The sequence below is a fragment of the Lepidochelys kempii genome, chromosome 2 (assembly GCF_965140265.1).
Source record: "Lepidochelys kempii isolate rLepKem1 chromosome 2, rLepKem1.hap2, whole genome shotgun sequence".
NCBI lineage: Eukaryota > Metazoa > Chordata > Testudines > Cheloniidae > Lepidochelys > Lepidochelys kempii.
Window position 1 is genome coordinate 156,462,717 of NC_133257.1, and position 21,049 is coordinate 156,483,765.

At 40.0% G+C, this 21,049-nt stretch overlaps 1 long non-coding RNA gene across 1 annotated transcript in view; it reads left to right on the forward strand.

Moving 5' to 3' along the window:
• The window catches only part of LOC140907185 (uncharacterized), a 91,758-nt gene extending 79,930 nt beyond the window's left edge, over positions 1-11,828 (forward strand). Inside the window, exons 2-3 of the long non-coding RNA XR_012157407.1 lie at positions 5,892-6,053; positions 11,395-11,828. This is a non-coding gene — a long non-coding RNA (uncharacterized lncRNA). The remainder of the gene's footprint in view (positions 1-5,891; positions 6,054-11,394) is intronic.
• Positions 11,829-21,049: the final 9,221 nt, after the last annotated feature.

Genomic DNA, 21,049 nt, shown 5'->3' on the forward strand with positions numbered 1-21,049 from the left:
AATAATTGCACTTGTAAAATTAGTATTTCTACGAGTAAGTCTGCTATCCGTCTAAGGCAGCATTTTGTTGGCTAGCTGCTACTGGTAAGTTACGAAGTCACGGTCAGAATTTTGTTTAAATAAATAATCTCACTGCTGATGAAATCCTGGAAAAATGTGAGGTTGGAGACAGCAATGCCGTGAAGCCGTCCTGCCAGGCTCATACTCGTATGTCAGTGTGGTCTTTCCTTGTTTGATCTGTGCATGCGTACAATTTGTGTATTTTAGTGCGCACGCCGATTTTTTGCTTCATGCGCTATCCATGCTTCATATGATTGAGTTTGCAGGTGATTGTTGTATGGACTTGGGTTGAGTGGCTCTTGAGGAGGATAAATTTGTATAGGCTTCCCTCCGTCAGTTTCGGGAACCTTCACAGAGTGCGCTGATGAAAGGATAGATAGAGGGTTTTGAGAGAATTGAAGGAAGATATACATAGGTATCAAAATATTCTGAGTACTTGGTGAGCAAGTTATTTCAAACTATGTGCATATATGATTTATAGGCTATTAAAGCCTATAATATTCATTATATTCGCTTGAATGTAGGCTAGTTTTTCTCACTTTCTCAATGTCTGTCTAGAGATTACCAGTCTTTTTTTTTTTTTCTGGTATTTACTTTTTTTCTTTCGCACATATAGCTTGTTGTCACTCCTGTGTGTCTGAGGTGTTTACTCGAGATTAATTAGTGGTCCTGGGGGAGACAGAGGCTAGAGAAGCGAACATGAAGAGAGAGGTCCGCCTAGAAAAAAGACTGGGATTTTCTGCTCGGCGGGTTTGGAGCATGCAAGATGATATTTTATTATAGATCATATGCTATGTAAAAATTCTTATATAGACTTATAAATCCCATATCATATCCATAATAGATTGTATTTTTATAGTATGGCAAAAGAAAAATCCCAACAATTCATTATTTTGTAACAAAAATTAAATAGGAATAAACATTTGTAAATATATATAGTCTGGATAAACTTTGTATTTCCCTAACAAAATTAATCAAACTTTTTTTCATTTATTCATATAAAAAAGGATAATTTTCCTTATTCATGATGTAAAACAATTATATATCCTCTCGTTTTCCTGTGAGAACGTAGACAAAATAGAACTAACTTTCACAGAAATATCCTGGTAAAATATCCAGGTTTTTGGCATATATAATTTGTTATTGTATAGATATATAAAACTAAATTTTTTTACTAATTTCAATAAAAACTTTCTGTTAATTTTAGTACCAATATTAGCAATTCAGCATAACCTTCTATAAAAACAACACCAATCCATTTATTGGAAAAATACAACCTGCATACAGTTTTCTGATGGTTTGCTTATTACCTGGGTGTAATTCATATCATTATAACTAACAGATGTGCTTTAAGCTTGTGGGTTATATGTCTCCTGTATCCTCTAAGAGTCTCATTGTGTATTCAGACAAGGAATTCCACAATTTAGATGCCCCAACACAGAAGAAGAATTTGAGAACTCTTCTAGTAAATTGTATTATTTACTCTGTATTTTTTATTTTGTATTTTTTAAATATTGTATTTACTTCTACTTTATTTACATATGCCATTCAAAATTTGTATAAAATTTATTTCTGTCATGATGTCATTGTTACAGAGAGGGTTGCTGAAAATGAAGATTATTCTATTTTTTACAACTTTGCCTTTGTATATATGCAAATAATAAGCTTTTGTGTTTATATATAAATTATCCTTTCTGTGAAAATAAGAAATTCTTTTTTTTAATGGTATGGGGCCTCTTACCCTTGACTTAGTTTAGGGCCTCAGAATGTCATAATCTGGCCCTGTCCATAGGATGTTATTTAGGTACCCAGTGATTATGATTTTAAGCGTCAACATTAACTATTTCCAGCCTCATGTGACCGGGGGGAGGGGGAAGAGGGGGCGGGGTGTCACAGATTTGCCCAATTTACTGTGAGTGATGTCTCATTTTGGTAATTCAAGTGGGTGGTGGTTGGGAGGTACCACAATTTATTATTTTTCTCCTTCAGGAAGGAGCCATGCCCAGAGCCTAAAAGAGTCATGGGCCCCACTGAGGGGAAGTCAAATTTAGGAGCCTAGTGGCCAAAATGGCAAGAAACTCATATTTTGAATACCTGTACAATATACTGTGAGCAGCATTTCATTTGGGAACTCATCTGGGCAGAACTTATTTTGTGGGTGAAGCTTGGAAGAGTACAAATGCCTTTCCCCACAGTCTGATTCCTGGTATCAGTGCACCTCTTGAAGTGCACCTGACGTGGATAGTCACCCCAAAACTTCATATTTTATTTCTGAATCTCATAGGACTGCAAAACTGTGCTTGGAGCATCAAAACAAGGTTTTCTACATGATTTCTAATGCTTCTTGCTTTAGGTTATACTCTGAGTTTAGAGATACCTGACGAGAATAATTTTTTAAAAGTTAATTACAGTTTTACAAATCTTAAAGTTCATTTCAAGTTTGGTTCAAACTTTGAATATGCATCTGGGTCTCTCTTACTTATTTGAACTGGTTCACCCATTCTTTTTACAGCAATCAAGCTAGTACTGTACACACCAGCCTACTCCAAATTGTTTGACTTTGATATTTACAATGTTTTCATCTCGTTATTTTATTTAAACCTTCTTGTTTTTCATAAATAGATGTTGCTTGTTCCCTGGCTAAGCCATTTCACAGAGTGAAAGTGGAGTATTTTGCTTCTACAGACTTAAACCTTCTGAAGACCCTAATCAAAAACAGGTTTTTTTATTGAAAAGAAAATTAGCTAGTTTATAGTTCAAAAACCGTCATTTGCACTATCATGAGCAACTCCCTATTAATCATGTACCATTTTTTTGCAGTTATGTACAGTAACTGATCTGTCTAGATACACTATGTGAAACAATTAAGGATCTTTTGTATTTTAAGTAATTGCCATTTCTGAGCCAGGTTGCTAAATATTGGGACATTTGGGGTACAGTTTCAAGGTCATTATGTTTTTGTTCACCTCATTTCCTAGGAAACCTATTTTCAGACTTGCCTCAAGCATCCCAGATACTGTACATTAAAGTATGGCAAATTAATTTAATCCTCCCCTCTCCCATTCAGTTGTTGTGTGTCTTTTTCCAATGTATAATACCTTGTGATTTTTTTTTATTTCAAACTATTCCTGTTTTTAATGATGCAAACAATGGAAACACCAAATAAGCTAAAAGAGCTAACACATTTATCTCCACTTTCTGCCATCTGTTTGAAACTGTTGATGTAATTCCAATTTTAAATTACATTAGATCCTGCCTTCTGGACCCCTTTTTCCTATTTACTTTTTTATTTAAGGCTTTAGAGAAAGCAATGCCTTCAGGTTGTTGATCACTTAATAAGAAACTGTATCTTTGACTACTTTCAGTCTGGACTTAAATGTGGCTTTCCTGCATGAACAGGTATAATGACAGTAATAGAACTTTTATTTCCAAAAGATAAAACTTATCCTGTGTGCAGAGTTTGATTAGATCTGTTTTCAACAATAACACCAGCAACCAGCAGATTTGTTTACATGAAAAAGATGGCAGAGATGAAGGGTTGTGGTCTTGCATACTTTATTATCTAATGATGGAATTTCTCAGTTTTGTCTGAGTTTATGCCTCAGAATTAACTTTATTTCCCTTATCCCCCAAATTTATTTTACCTAATGAATTAATAACTTTGTCTTTATTTTTTTTTCATATAATCTTCATTTCCTTTGTTTTCTCTGGAGCCCACTGGGGTGGTTCTCCAGTTGCTGCCTTATTCCTCTCTTGCGCTTGGGAGTATTCATTCCTCTGCAGCTGAGAGCAATGCCGGTCTTTTAAGGATTGTGTGTCCAGCCACTCTATAACACACAGCCTGATTTCTGTGCCATCACATTCCAATGTCAGTCTGACGATTCAAGACCTACTGTAAGCACTGTGCAAATAGTTACATTACTTTCATCTCGCAAACTCAAATAAATACAAAAAAGCCTATTTCAATCTTATTTATTTACTGCTATTATTTGTTGCGCAATCCCACTGTGCTTACAGCTGTACTGAACTTGAAGGAAGATGAGGTCTCGACATGAGATGTTTGCAAGCTGAGAGGAGTCAAAAAATAGGACATAGTCACTGGAACTAATTAAAAGAAGCATGTCTCTATAAAAAAATAAATGAAAACGTACAAGTTAAATTGTTATATACATTCCTCCACAGAAACTTTCCACTAGCATATTATGAAAGTCAAAGTCCTCTTACTGAATACAGAATTAGTGACGTTAGAATATGTTTCTTAAAATTTCTTACTGGTTCAGTACCATTAATGGGAACAGTGGTGGAACGCTAGCATAGAACAATAATTTTCACCTGCTGTGTTGCCTAACCATACTTACCACATGTCTAGGCAACTTGGCGGTTAAAATGGCACTGGCTGCCACCTTTTCTCCTACCATTAAGACCAGTGATGGAACTGAACCAGTGATAGCAATGGTGGGGAGATATATATACATATATATATTTTTTTTACTCTATCATACACAAGGCCAGTGATGAAAACAGGGATCAAGAAGGCCCGCTTTAAGCCTTAGCAAATCGGACAATAGAGAAATACTGTAAAAAAATACAAAGACATACAAAAAAGCCTAAAAATACAAGAAATTCAATTTTTGATCGCTTGGAAAAAATGTTTAGTACAGGGAATAGGGCTCTGTATGTCTGACAAAGTAGGACTCCTCTACAATATTTTTATTAATGATATGCATGGCAGTGACTTACTTCACTTGGTATTGCTACCCAATGGGTGCAGAAGGGTTAAAATGCTCCTGGTGTAGAGCAGGAGATGATGAGGTATTTGTGTCACAAAACTGTCTGGGGTAGTATGAATGGGTCCTTAAGGACTGGCTGAAACCAACCCATATCAATGAAATATCTGGAAGGATAATGGGAATCCCAACAACTGACACCTAACAGTGGGAAGCTCTGGCCAATTGAACATGTGAACTCAACATAGTTCTGCAGGAGGAGGACAGTGGATTGAGGTGTGTCATATCTGTATTAAGAGCTAAGCTCAGAGAGACACAGGAAGCTGTCACCTGGGATTGTCTGGCAGACAAAGGGACAGAGAGAGGAAAGCAAGATAGTTCCTACAGCAGCATGGCTGGCGCTGGCCAGTGTGAACCATTTATTAACTTTTGCTTCTCTATGCTAACCTAAGGACTTGGCAGTGCTGTGTTCCAGCTGACTAATAAACCCTACTCTGTTCTGAAAAGGCTGCCTGGTGTCACTGCACATACTTGCTGAGGTGCATTAGACTCCAGAGGCTTTCACCATCTTTAGGGATTATCTCAGTTGGACTCGCTGGGCAGAACTCATGGGGTGAAACAGGAGTGCTGGAGCCCAGCGGCTCAGTCTCTGAGGCATTCAGGGTGTGTGGCCTACCCTTGCAGAAGAATGGGTCCCCTATGGGGTTTGACACACTGAAGGGGTATCTCCAAGGGACTGTTTGAAAGCTGGGGCATAGCACAGATCCTGGGGATCCATGACTGTGTCAACAGTGGGTTTGTAATACTTCAGCTTTCAAGTGATGTTCGTGTTTGTGTGTGTTATATGTGCTTTTCAAAACTCTTATACGCATTTTATTATTTTGGCATTAAATACGATATAATTTTAAAAAAAATGTATCTCCCTTGTCTCTGTTTTCTATTTTCTTTCCTTTCCTCTGCAGCTTTTTCTTTCTATTGCATATCTTGTGATATAATTTTTCCTCCCTCTTACTCAAGCTCTGCTCTCCTAAATCCACTTTTCCTATAAGGTTTCATAATTGTTCCCCCTTTAACTGTCACTATCTTGTTTTCTTTTTATCCCAGCTCTGTCCAGCCCTTACCAAAGAGGCGTGATGGAACAGAACCTTGCAGCACCCCATATAAGAGAGCATTAAAGCCTGATGAACAATTGCCCAACATCAGCCTCTGGAGCCTCTCCAAGGAACCACTCAAGCATGATTTCATCCTCTCCAATAGGATCTGTAGGTGAGTCAACAGCTTCTCATGGTCAGCAATGTCAAAGACAGAGCCAAATGGGTCAATAAAAATACTTGACATCTGTCTGTTGTCAGGGAGTGGTCACTGAATGATATAAACAAATAAGTGTTTGTGCCATACCTACCGTAGGCCTAAAGTCCTATTGGATGGGGAGTCATCTTGCTACACACAAAAAATATATTTCTGGCAGAAAATTTAAACTGGATGTGTTCAGGTAAAAGAGAATACAAGTTTCAGATAAGACTGAAGCTAACGAATGTAGCAAGATATTGATAGTTCCTTGTTGTTGGAGCTGTCGTCAGTTTTTCATGGATGGAGTGAAAGTGGTAGAGAAAAGGGGTTTATTTTCTGACTGAAAAATATAATTAACTGATGCAGACTGAGCAAGTTTAACCTAAACCAAGGATCTACACTGTACACCTGCCTAAGAGGAAAATAAGGGCTTAAGCGTCACTATTTTTATGCGCCTACTACAAATGATCAGAGTTTGAATATTTGGTAAACTGCTCACGGTAGCTATAAGCTGCTATTTCTGTACAGAATTTGTATTCCATAGCAATACCAAATTAGTATATAAAATGTACTGAGTGAATGATTTGTTACAATAACTTTTTGTTGTCCAAATATAATGAATATTTCATGATTCAAATTCAAAGCCACTATAAATTTAAAATATTAAGTTTTGCTATGATGCATAAAAACCATTCATCATTACTGTTAAATACAAAGCATATTCACTCCTGGCAAGAACCATAAATACTACTAGTAGTCCCAGATAGAAAGTAGTGGTTAGGGTTAAGAAGGATTGCAGTGTAATAAATACATGAGGATTCCTCCTGCATGTTTTAAATAATGCTATCTCCCCTGAGGACAGATTTCATTTCAGTGTAATTGAGATTTGCATATCAGTCAGAAAAGCCAAAAGTCAAATGCTGTTGTTGCTCTCCCAGACCAGGGTTATATTAAAGCAAGAACATTTTATGAAAACTTTAGCAAGCATCAAAGTACATAGCTCACAAAGTCCAGCACTGGAGTGTTTGCAAGAAGCTCTAAAAACCTCTTGTACAACACAATGTAGTCACCTGACCTCTCAGCACAGTTGCAGGCCTTAAAGAGATGAAGCACTGAAGGTACAGCTCTTGCATTCCAGCCAGTTCTTTGTTAAAAGATATTTTTCATTATCCGGCATGTCAAGAGGGGGCAGGGGCAGTGCTGGTTAATCAAATATTCCGGTTAAGTAAGAGTAATACTTACCAATGGAATACTAATCTTCAAAAAATTAGAATACAATAAAATATAAGAGTATACAGGTACTCACCAATTCAGTAGTAGTACTGCACTGCAGAGTGATTGGTTTCTTGAAGCACTTAGGTATATTCAGGTAAATTTTTTTTTATAGTAGGTTATCCTATGACATTACATATCACTATGGGCAATACATGGCGTACACCCAGATCACTAAAAATACACTTAACACTGAAACTATACTGAACATAATTTAATCTTTCTTTGATTCAGAAGGCCCTTCAGGATCTTGCAGTGCCTCAAGGTCAACATTATAAACATCAATTATCATTGTAGATGTAGAAGGTTTAGGAGATTGGGTTGAATTTGTAACGACCCTATGAGACACCCTGGAAGCTGCTTTTTTGAATAAATCCCTGATATCCGCTTGCTTACTTGTCTTCTGCCTCTTTTGCATAAAAGTAGAGTTCAGAACGTCCAACTGCATAACCTCCTGGGCAGCATACTTGTCCCAGTTACTAGATTGAAGATTTGTATTGGGAGCTATCAGAAATGCCAGTTAATAGAGCTTTCTGGTTGGTAAAGTTCCAGATAACACAGTACTCTGGTACCTTCCAGGTAAGGTGATGTGTGAAATTCCATTACAGCAAGACTGCTTTTCCATTCATGGATAGATATAAATGGATCATGTCATTTTATTTAGAGAATTATTGGTCCCATATTTTCTTCTGCTTTTTTAATTATTTATTTGTATCTTTATATTTCTTGAAAGCACCTACATGTAGGAGCTCTAGGTTCCTGTATGAGTTTCTTTTTAAAAGAAACATTTTAGGAGAAACCCCAATCCAAATGAATTGCCTTATAAACCAACCAACCAAACCCACCATAAAACAATAAACCTTATAAATCACCAGCAGCAATACAGTAAAAGTCACTCTCCTCCATACATCACTATTTCTCCAACTGCACTAGCCCCAAAGCAGAGCCTTGTCTTTTTGTTCTGTGTTTGTACAGCACCTAGCACAAATGGGGTCCTGGACCACAAGTAGGGCTCCACAATGCTATGGTAATACAAATATGTCAGAATAAATAATAATTAATAAATAATACCAATAATGGCCTGTTGGGCAACAAATTCAGGCTCTGATGGAATGAGTGTCAGAGTTCCATACTCAAGAACACGTCACAGAAAATGACCCAAGGCAGTCCCTCCCTTTTAAACAAGGGGAATGTTAGTTTGAGCATACAACTGCTGTGGGATCACACACAGAGGCAGCCTGTCAGCTAATCAGGGCCCAAACCATTTAGGACTTGTGGTATAAGACCAAAAGCTTTTACTTCACTAAGAAACTAAGGCCATGGGCTTGTCTTCTCTACAGGCTAAATCGGCGTTGCTGCGATTGATGCAGTGGCCATCAATTTAGCCGGTCTGGTGAAGATGCGATAAGTCGATGGGCGAGCGTTCTCCTGTCAACTTCAGTACTCCACTTCCCTGTGAGGTGGATGCTATGTCAATCAGAATGTTTCCCATCGACCTAGCACAGTGTAGACACTGCTGTAAGTCGATCTAAGCTACATCGACTTAAGTGACGTATCTTGCATAACTTAACTAGCATAACTTAGATCGACTTACCTCGTTAGTGTAGACCAGGCCCATGTCTACACTTCCACTTATGTCATCAAAACATGTGTCTCTCAGGGGTGTGAACTCCCCACCCCCGACGAGTGACATCGGTTTTACTGGCATGGACACTTGTGTGCACAGTGTTGTGTCGGCGGGAGATGCTCTACCATTGCTCATTTAGGTGGTTTTATTATGTCGACGGGAGCTCTCTCCTGTCAGCGTAGCACGGCTACACGAACGGTCTTACAGCAGCTCAGCTGTACTGATACAGCTGTGCTGCTGTAAGCTTGCTAGTGCAAACATGGCCTTATAAGAAATGTATGGTTTGCATAAAGCACTGTCTAATGAACAAGCTCATTTTCCAAATTGCTATGCCATAACTGTGTGTGTAAAACGTACAACTCAGAATACAACCTTTTTATGGTTTACCATAAATTGGCTATGCAGTTCCTGATCCTCAATAATTTTACTTTCTTTTCAAAAGAAATTAGGGATATTAAAGCTTTTTTTGAGAATGTAAATGCCCCTATTTTTGCAATTTATCTGAATTTAGGTAATGAAAGGTTGCAAGATAGATCAGAACAGTTAGACTCAATGATTATTTAACAAGCAATAAATTGACATTACAGTCAAACTAACTCATTGTAAGCAGTATTACACTACTATCCAAATCCATCATTGCATGGCTGGCTTATTTAATTAGAGTCTGTTTTTGCTGGACCACCTCCAGAGATCCAGAGCTCATACTATCTGGAATTACCAGGTCCCATTAGATATGAATTATCTGGCAGATATAAGACTAATGAAAGAAAATTCCTAATACATTGTTTGTTGCTTAAAAGTCTAGAGCCCAGTCATACAGTCCTTATTTAGACAGAACACCATTCAAGTCAATAGAGTAAATACTGCAGCACTGGCCCCTGTGCAGTAAATTTATTATTTCATTTGCTATTTCATAGAAAGTATGCTTCTTACTGGAAAATCCTTGGATAATTAAGTAAAAAGTAAGCTCTAAATTCCATCAGTAGGATTATATTTTGGCCTGTTGGAAAAGAATATATTGATAGGAGAAAGGAAACATAATCTAGTCTAACTATAAGGCTAAACTAGAAATCCCAGGGTCTTTAAATTAGCTCTCAGCAATCCTTAGTCATAATCATGTGTGTTGGACCATGTTGATAAGGCTGCGAGGGAAAAATCTACTGCTAATAACTAGCTTTAAATTCAGAGTTACATTGTGTTCAATGTACTCTGAAACCTGTCATTGTGTTCAATAAGCTTCTGACAGGTTTCAGAGTAGCAGCCGTGTTAGTCTGTATCCACAAAAAGAAAAGGAGGACTTGTGGCACCTTAGAGACTAACACATTTATTTGAGCATAAGCTTTTGTGAGCTACAGCTCACTTCATAACAAGCTTCTGGACAGTGACACTTCAGGTGTTCAAAGAGAGGTGGTCCTCTGGGTGGAGGAGGAAGAGTCAGGTGAGTTAGGATGCTTGTAATGAGGCAGAGTGGCCTCCCTCTGAGCCTGACAGGGAGGGACCAGTACACTTCCGCTGGTGGGTGGAGCGAAGCCAACCCTGCCCCACACCCCCTGTGCTGGAAACAGAAGGGTGGGACAGGAAGTATAAGAAGCAGAACTTCTAGCTCAGTTGGCAGGGAGCCAGGGAAGGAGCCATATGTCTCTTGCCTGCTGCAGGACTCTGGCCCTGCTACCGAGCCGTGTAACGCCCTGATCCTGGAGCACACTGACTGTGGAGAGGAGCTGCTAGAACTGCCATATGCTGTTTACCCAGAGGAGACTGAGGACTCACAGATGATGGAGCCACACTGGCTCATTGGGGTAGGAAGTAGCCCAGGGAAACCAGACATTAGTCCAGTTGTGCTGTCACAGTATGAGTCAGCGTGCTGTGGTAGGATCCCCAATGACCCAATGATGGAAGAACCTGCCACTGTTAGGACCCTGGGCTGGGACCCAGTGGAGTAGGGTGGGCCTGAGTCCCCCTACCCTTCTGCCTTGGATCCCACCCCTGGGGTGGTGACCTTCTCATCCTAGGCCTGAAGGTCTGTGCCTTGTGTGCTAGCTGTCTGGCCTAGCCAGGAGGTGAGGCTAAAGATGGCTCATTGCTCTGCCCCACCCAGAGGGCCAGGGCCCATAGACTACTAACTAACAGTGGTTTTGCTGTGTGACGCAGGAAGGCAGAGTGGCCTCCCTCCAACCCTGACAAGGAGGGACCACTACTGACAACTACAATGCTACTAAATCTTGAAAAGAGTTAAGCATCAATAGAAAAGGAAGACTTGAAACTCCAGAGAGTACAGGGGTGGCTGGTAAGTTTACAATATCCTGTGAAAATAAAAATTCCCACAGTGTGTATTTTCCTCAAACATAAGGGACCTTCTCTCTTAATTGAGCACTTGATACAATTATCAATCAACTTTAAAATACTTTTATATTTCAGATTTCCAGTTCATTATTAATTTGGACAGTGACAGCTGTATTTGGAATTCTACTGAAATAGCCTGGCAAGAACGTATAGTGGAAAAAAAACTGTAACCTGAAAATGTGTTTTCTGTACCACCACAATCCATTAGTTTAGACTGATGGATTGTTCTTCCTCTGTCTTATTAACCAGCAGCAGCAGCTGACAGTATTAACCCTGGAGTTTTTGGTATCTTTTCTTCATCGGTAAGCTCAGACCTCACCCTACTGTTAACTATCAGTAGAGAAGCAGAGGTTTCCTTACAGAGACCATCAAGTAAATAGTTCCAGGAAAAATAGTTAGTCAGTGTAAGAGAATGAAGTAGCCATGGGAAACCCCAGAAATATCAATTAAAATATAATGGGATGGGACATTAGCAGTTAGTGGATCTCAGGATATTGAAAGTATATTTTTCAGAAAAAAGAAAAGGAGTACTTGTGGCACCTTAGAGACTAACCAATTTCGTGAGCTACAGCTCACTTCATCAGATGTTTACCGTGGAAACTGCATCAGTAAACATCTGATGAAGTGAGCTGTAGCTCACGAAAGCTCATGCTCAAATAAATTGGTTAGTCTCTAAGGTGCCACAAGTACTCCTTTTCTTTTTGCGAATACAGACTAACACGGCTGTTCCTCTGAAACCTATATTTTTCAGGTTACAAATTCTTTTTCTCTGTACCCTTATTACTCCCATGTATGATTAGTGGGCTCTGAATAGTGATCCTTTACATCATTAAACAAAAAAAAAGAGAGAGGGAAAATAGTAATTCAATAAACTCCACTGTTCTTGAGCATGCAAAGCCTGTAAAAGAAAAAGTTCAGTATCCAGTGTATGTTTTGCCTGGTGGGAAGCCTGGGGACACTGACTGCCTTTAAACCACAAATTATGATGAAAACATGTAGGAAAATAAGAACAGCCATAGTGGGTCAGACCAAGGTCCATCTAGCCCAGCATCCTGTCTTCCAACAATGGCCAGTTGCCAGGTGCCTCAGAGGGAATGAACAGAACAGGTAGTCATCAGGTGATCCATTCTCTGTTGCTCATTCCCAGCTTCTGCAAACAGAGGCTAGGGACGCTATCTCTGCCCATGCTGGCTAATAGCCATTGATGGACCTATCCTCCATGAATTTATCTAGTTCTTTTTTGAACCATGTTATAGTCTTGGCCTTCACAACATCCTCTGGCAAAGAGTTCCACAGGTTGACTGTGCGTTGTGTGAAGAAATACTTCTTTTGTGTTTGTTTTAAACCTGTTACCTATTAATTTCATTTGGTGACCCCTAGTTCTTGTGTTATGGGAAGGAGTAAATAGCACTTCCTTATTTACTTTCCCCACACCAGTTATGATTTTATAGACCTCAATCATATCCCCCCTTAGTCATCTCTTTTCCAAGATGAAAAGTCCCAATCTTATTATTCTCTCCTCATATGGAATCCGTTCCCCCTAATAATTTGTTGCCCTTTTCTGAACCTTTTCCAGTTGCGATATTTTTTTTTTTTTGAGATGGGGCAACCACATCTGCACACAGTATTTGTGATGTGGACATACCATGGATTTATATAAGGCATTATGATATTTTCTGTCTTATTATCTATCCCTTTCTTAATAATTCCCAACATTCTGTTCGCTTTTTTGACTGCTGCTGCACATTGAGTGGATGTTTTCAGAGAACTATCCACAGTGACTCCAAGATCTTTCTTGAGTGGTAACAGCTAATTTAGACCCCATCATTTTATAAGTATAGTTGGGATTATGTTTTCCAATGTGCATTACTTTGCATTTATCAACATCGAATTTCATCCGTCATTTTGTTGCCCAGTCACACAGTTTTGAGAAATCCTTTTGTAGCTCTTCCCAGTCTGCCTGGGATTTAACTATCTTGAGTAGTTTTGTGTCATCTGCAAATTTTGCCACCTCACTGTTTACCCCCTTTTCCAGATCATTTATGATCTGGAAAATCCTTAAGGGCACGAACACTCTACTGATTGGAAGGATGAGGCCCTCATCCAACTCCTTTCTAGCATCCTGGGGATTTAAAAAAAGGAGCCATTCTGAAGGAAGGCACCCTGAGAGAGACAGAGAATAACCTGAAAGTGACACAGGAGGAGAGAACTGCTGAAGGCCTACCACAAATGGAAGAAATGAGAGAGAACTGTCTTCTACCCTGCTTTACCTGAGGCAGAGCAAAACTGGGAGACAATAGCAGTCTGATATCAGAGCCTTGAGCAGAAAAAATGGTGCTGAAAATGTGTGGTAATTGGTGGTGTGTCAGGTTAAATTAATAGATTGTGAGAACAGAAATGGGATTTTGGCTAGTGCTGTGAAGAAACACTAGAATAGTTCCACATTTCCCAAAGGGATACAACTGGGGACATCTTTTGGGACCTGGGTAAAGACCAGAATTATCTGGTTCAGCCTTATGAGATCCCTGATTTGGGGTAGGGGGGAACCTAGCCTGAATTTAAAGAAGGTTTCTTTGACTTCCCTTGAATTTTTAGTTTTCTTTTTATTTTACAGTAAATATTACAAAATGATTTATTCAAATTAAAAATGCTGTTAAAGGAGACAGAGGTGGGGTTTGACCAATCTATTTTTTAATATTTATAAATTGTGCTAAGAATTAGAAAAGCTTTAGTTCATTATGCATAGCTACTGGCATCTGATAATTGCATTATTATGTGGCTCTTCATTGCAAGCAATTAGAACATGTAAGTCCTTTTAAAATGGCTTAAACAATAGTAATAAACTTGAATAATTTCCCTAGAAATAGAGATGGAAATGAACCAAAAGTCTAGATTTAAATTTTGTATGTACTTCAGATTCAGAACTTGGTTCAGATGGGCAGAAACCTCTGGCCCAGAATGGGATAAGATGGCTGAACTCTTGGTATCTGGGAAACTATTCTTGCAAGTCCAGAAAAGGCTGCCTCAGCATCATGTGGCTGGTGCTCTTATGTGGGCGTTCGCAGCAGAGGCAGCAGCCTGTGGACGATTGGGAATGGAGAATGTAGCCTGGCCCAGCATATTGCTTTGGGCCACTGTGTGAAAAGAACATTTAGGGGGTTAAAAGAGGAGATGGAAGCAAGGAGGGAGAAGCTCTGTGTAAGCTGCTGGCTTGTTCCCAGCCCACAAACCGACTGACACACCAGAGTCTCTTTTCCAGGCAGTTTTGTTTCTCAAACACAGGCAAAGAACCCACAAACACGGTTCCTCAGCCCACCGTGGGCTATTGTTCCTAGGGGATTTTCCCTTTTGCCTCTCTCACTTCCTCCTGTTTCAAGGTCTACTGCAGGATTCTCCCATCCTCTGTTAACTGAGCACTGACTCACAGGGTTGTCTCCCTGAGGATCCTTTTCTGCCAGGAGATTCCCACTGCCTCTCCTCCTAGGGGACTCTGACAGCCGCACCCAGGGCATTTTCTGCTGCTCCTGCTCCCACTACCCAGACCTCCTGGCCTGAGCAGGCAGTGAGATCTTGCTCTCTCGCTTGTGCTCTCTTTTGGTTATTCTTTGTCCCTTTCCTGACTGACCCTCAGGCCTGACTCACCCAGCTTGCAGGTGCCTTCTTATAGCCTAGCTGGGAGTCAGCTAACCAGTCAGAGATGCACTGGCATCTTCTCTCTTAAAGGGCCACTACTCCCCCGTGATACTCCTCCTGCCTTGTCAGCAGGAAGATGCATGCTGGAGCCCACACTGAGCAGGAAGATTTTATAGTCCCTTATTCTGCATAGATAAGGGTCTTCCAAATCTAGCAGGCATGTCTCTGTAAAGCACTGTGATGGCCACAGAGCAAGATAATTTGCTGCAAGCTAAATTCACCTACAGTGCTCTAAGACAAGACTTCTCAGCTGGTGAGACAGGTGGGCTACAATAGGTCATCCGTTCATCCAGTGCATTACACTTCATCAGTTGAAAGGGCAGCAAAAATCAAAAAGCTGAAGTTTTGCAAGGGTCAAGCAGGAAAGGGTTTATACTAGCTTTTTGGATTTCTGTTAAGCTTTCTGTCTTTTCCTGGTGCTGCCTTTGCCTGTTCCTATTGGCTGCCATCAAGCCTTTCTCTGATCTGTGGGCAATCACAGACCTCACTGAAGCTGATGGGCATGCTAGCCACCCTTCACTCTGGCTAAATGAGATAAGCAATTAAGCTCCTTTATGCAGTCAGATGGCTGAAACAATAGAAGCCACTGCCTAAGGCCAGGGCTGCACGGAAAGGCCTGAACCAGCACTAACTCGATGAGAATCAGAGTGAGAATCATTGAAAATGCAGGGCCCTGGGCATTGACTAGTGGAGTGTCTGTGTGTATCAGAGCAGAAAGCAGAGAGAAAGTGAGCTGACGGCAAGAGAAGCAGTGTGAGCATGGCCCTGGGAGGAAGTAAAGAGGAAGTACTTCTGTTGGACAGAGTAATTGGCTGGAAAGGCAGGTTTGGAAATTGTGAGCAATTTGCTCCCTGTTTGTTGCTACTATGTTCAGGGAAATAGGACTTTGTCCATTGTTTGTAGATAAACAGGATTATACAAATCAGGTATTTCTTTGGTGCAATCAGTTTTCCCACCAACTGGAGGTACTGGTATGTCTGCCTCTGCTGGTCCTTCATAAAAATGCTTTTAGTGCCACACATACACAGGGGCAGTGTGGCTGTGTACTGACCCTTACTCTTGACTGGATTTGCCTAACAGGTGCGGTCTAGCTCTAAGGAATTAAGATCAGTTATCGTACGCTTACCATTGAGTGAAGTCATTACTCCCCACCTCTCTGGAAGAAATTCCTGGACTTGATGCTACTTTAAAAGTTATGGTTTATTTTTTCCCTTTTCTTTCAAATACAATTTTATTTACCCAGGCTTTTATTTTAGTTTTCATGTCATGTAACACTTTGGAGTTTCTTTACCAACTTTTAAATATGTCCAAACAGATCAGGATGGCACAATGAGGCCTGAATGCAGGGCTGTTCATAGGGGGATGCGGGGCCCAGGGCAGAAGTGACGAATCTGTCACTTCCGAGACCGACCCATCACTTCTGGGACTGACCGTGCCTGGCGCCGGCCAATCACACCGGCAGCCCATTGGGGGGGCCCCCCAAAGCGCGGGGCCTGGAGTGGTTGCCCCATTCACCGTACCCAAGGGATGACTCTGCCTGAATGCGTATTCTGAGCAGAAAAACTTCAATATGAGAGATAACAATGAATGTTGCTTGAGTTTTAGAATATAGACCGTTACCACAGGTTTTGTGTTCTGAAGAAGATACCATAGGAATCATGTATCTGTGTGTTTGTATATTTTAAAGAAAAGGGTGGAGATGGTTTGAGGAACACAATTGTACATTACTTTATATAGTTTTCTGAAGGGTGTCCATCAGTGAGCCCTTGATTGTCAAAGAGATCCAGATAGTGTAGTTTTGACAGTATTCAGATATGTATGAAGGTTTTCTAGGAAGAAATTAATTAAAATGTAGGTTTGGCAGCAAATGAATGTTCTGAATCATTCCCATGCCATTACATCTTGCTTAAGACACAAACAGGGCATGGCCATCCCCAACTATCCTGGGCCACTCTTTGCATGTCTTCTCTATTGTGAAGTCCCATAAGTTATCCGTCTCTTTGATGGATTATGGATGATGGAAAGATTCTTTTGGTCAACCTCTTTTGCACATTTTTCAGCTGCTGAATGGCATGCTTTCCATGGCAAAAGAATCATAGTCCTGGTCTACACTGGGGCGGGGGAAGAGGAATCGATTGAAGTTACACAACTTCAGCTACGTGAATAATGTAGCTAGAGTCGACGTAGTTAGATTGACTTACCATGGTGTCTCCACCGCGGTGAGTCGACTGCTGCCGCTCCCCCAAATTGGCTCTGCCTGTGCCTCTCGCAGCGCTGAAGTACAGGAGTCGATGGGGGAGTGCTCAGGGGTCAATTTATCGTGTCTAGTCTAGACACGATAAATTGATCCCCACTGGATCGATTGCTGCCCGCCAATCCAGCAGGTAGTAAAGACATACCCATAGAAATATAAGGCTGGAAAGGATCTTGAAAGGTCAAGTCCAGCCCCCCCATGCAGAGGCAGGGCCAACTAGACCTAGACCTAGACCGTCCCCAACAGATGTCACTGGAAATTTTTAAGAACAGGTTAGATAAACAAAGATTCCACAACTTCTGTTGGTTACCATTTCCAGTACATAACTATCCTTACAGTTAGTTAGATTTTAGGAGAAACATCCTCAAATCTCTCTTGCTGCAGATTAAGCCCATTGCTTCTTGCCCTACCTTCAGTAGACATGGAGAACAATTGTTTACTGTCCTCTTTATAACAGCCCTGAAGATATATGAAGACTTATCAGGTTCCTCCTTGGTTTTCTTTTCTCATGACTAACCATAAACTCAGGTTTTTTAACCTTTCCTCATAGGTCAGATTTTCTAAACCTTTTATCATTTTTGTTGCTCTCCTTTAGACTTTCCAATTTCTCCTCCTCTATCTTAAACTGTGGTGCCCGGTACTGGATACATTACTCCAGATGAGTCCTCACTGGTGCTGAATAGAGCAGAACATTTACTGCCTACATCTTACATAAAACTCTCTTCTGTTAATATAATTTTGCGGAGTATTAACTTTTTTTGCAACTGCATTACACTGTTGGCTCATATTCAATTTGTGATCCAAATAATCCCCAGATCCTTTTCTGCTATACTACTGCCTCACCAGTTATTCCCCATTTTGTATTTTTGGGTTTGATTTTTCCTTCTTAAGTATAGTACTTTGCACTTGACTTTATAGAGTTTCATCTTGTTGATTTCAGAGCAATTCTCCACTTCACTTCTCCTCTACTTTGTCCTCCAAAGTAATTGCAACCTCTCCCATTTTTGTCATCCACAGATTTTGCAAGCATACGGCCCCCTCCATTATCTAAGTCATTAATGAAATTTTTGAATAGCTCTGAACCCAGAGGGTCCCCCATGTCTCAGATATTTCCACCTTCATTTCTTTTTAGATAAGAGTTCAGCATAAGTTCAAAAGATGATTTTTTTTCGTACAGATAGTCCTTGTCAGAAATATACAGGTCTGTGGCTTCCATTTTGTGTTAAGAAACTGTATTAAACTTGGGAGTAATCACTGCAAAGCTTAGTAGGGGCCACTGAAATTACTAAGCATAGCAACCTAAGAAACAAATACTTGGCTGGAGGCAAAGGGTTAGTTTTTCAACTCATAAGTCTTAGTGAAGTTGATTCAGCTGTTACCATCACTCCCATCCACAACCATCACTAAGTAAACATAAACGACTGCAATAAACCAGGAACTGATTAATAGCTATAAATAAAACTCTTATCACTACTGGTGGTATGTGGTACATTATGAAACCTATTATCTTAATAGAAACAGTTCTATGTATAATATTTAATATTTTAAAATAAAACTAATATGACAGAAAACAGCCTTGCAAAAAGACCTTAAAATTGCAGATTCCACAATTTTCTTGCATCTACAGTTTTACGTTGCCCTAGGTCATTACAATATTAAACATAATTCCTTTGTGTTTTGTGCAGTTCTCAATTGCATTACTTTGCATTTCTGATTCATTTACCTTTTAACTTATCAGACAGATGAAAGATTGATTGATTGAGTTGGCCAAGCCAATTCTTCATAGGCTCACCAAAAAGAGTTGAGACTTTGGACTAAACTGTCTTGGTAAGCTCTTCATGAGTAATGCAATGAATGTGAATAAATGGGACATTCTTTACTAAAATATATTCAAAATATTTTCTTCCTCGTCTTCCTGCCTGATTTTTACTTCTGTGGGCAATTTATGAGAGGCTTTTTCGGCAATTCCCCAATTTTGTCCTGAATGGAGATCTTTCATCTCTGGTAATGACTTTCCAGATTGCATGGGCTATGACTGCCATAAACTCAGAGCTAACACCAAAGCTGCTCAGAGGAGAGCATGCTGCATTACTACCTTGCCACACAGCTTCTCAAATTAGTGAAGAAACTATTTACTCAGCTACATATATTTGTGTGGCACTTTATAGAGAGATTGCCAAAAGAGATTACAACCAAAGTTCAAATATACTGGTGAGATAGGGAGCACTAATCCCATTTTACAGACAGGGAACTGAGTCACAGAGGGATTAAGTGATTTGGCCAAGGTAAAACTGTGTGTGGCTAAAATTGATCCCAGGTAACTTTCAGTCTGGTGCTTTAAATGGATGGAAGAATGGTCTAGTGGATAGCTGTTGGCCACCCAGTTAGGCTCTTGCAAAGAGCTGGTGACTGTTTTCTGCTGAGTCATGGCAGTTGTGAGCTATTAACACCATCCTGGATGTAAAGGAGGTGAAAGTGGCTTTTTGCTCAGAGAGAACTAGGGTCTGGGGCAGCCATTCTTAGGCTATGTCTCCACTGCCAAAAAAATGTCGGGGTTTTACTGAGAGAGAGTTAATATGCATTCGTTATCTCACTGTAAAATCTAGGGAGACAAGGCACAGGCAGCTTTTACGATGATGTAGCTATGGGAGGTCAACACCGTACCCACCCTTCGCACTTGAGTTTGACCTCACCCAGGTACGTCATGGTAAAAACTACTGTGCCTTGCCTGCATTTGGATTTTAGAACTGAATAGCTATGTGCATTGGTTAGCTCACTGTAAACCATGCCTTTTTTTGGCAGTGAAGACATAGCCTTAAAGAGAGAAAACACACAAGCTATGGTTTACACTTTGGTTGTTGAGTGAGCTTCTGTTGAGGCCAAACCCCAGGAGAGGGTAAGTTTAGAGTAAATACAGTGTTTGCAAAGCAGGCTGGGATTTCCTCATGCTTACGAACAGAAAAGAAGAACTGGACAAAGATTGCTGGGGTGCCTAAAGGAGGCCAAAATAGGATAAGCACAATAACATTATTGATAGGGTTTTGTGGAGGGAGAAGAGGTAGGTAAGTTTTTTGTGTATATTCATAGAGATAGACATGGAGTCACAGAGCTGATTGGGAGCTTCTTTTACCCAGTTGCCAACTTTGGGGTCAAAATGACTTTCTAGTTTATTTTGTACATTCCCCTCTCTTCCTTTTTCTACTATAGTTTTTGTCAGTTTGCATTAAATATGATGAACACAAAGGAACTCAGACATCCCCTCCAGCAACAAAACATGCATATTTTCCATCATATGAGAGGATTAATCACAGATTATAATTACAGTATAAAAAGGAGAACACTCGTAACTAGGGTTGTCGTCTCTTTTGGAGTTAGCAGATTCCAATAGTAGCTGTTTCTCCCCCACTCGCATCACTCATATAGATCCAGATAGCTGGTGAGGTCAATCTCACATTAACTAATAATAGCTTGAGCTAATATAATAATTCAAGTAGAGTATATCATCTGTTTGCACTCATGAATAGGTCATGAGCATGAAGGAGACAACTTGACCAGTTTCTTGAACCATTTAAAATCGCTGTGAACAAATACTTTTTAAAAGAAGCAACCAGCAAAAATGCTAATATCCATTTCAATACTTAAGTGAATAACTATTACTTGGAAACCTTTTTTGCTTGAATCCCTAGAGTCAGAGGTCATATAAAAGACTACTATGGGTATTTGAATTTCAAATCTGAGAACAACTTGCTCTTTGCTCCAAGACATTGGATTGTACTAAGGTAT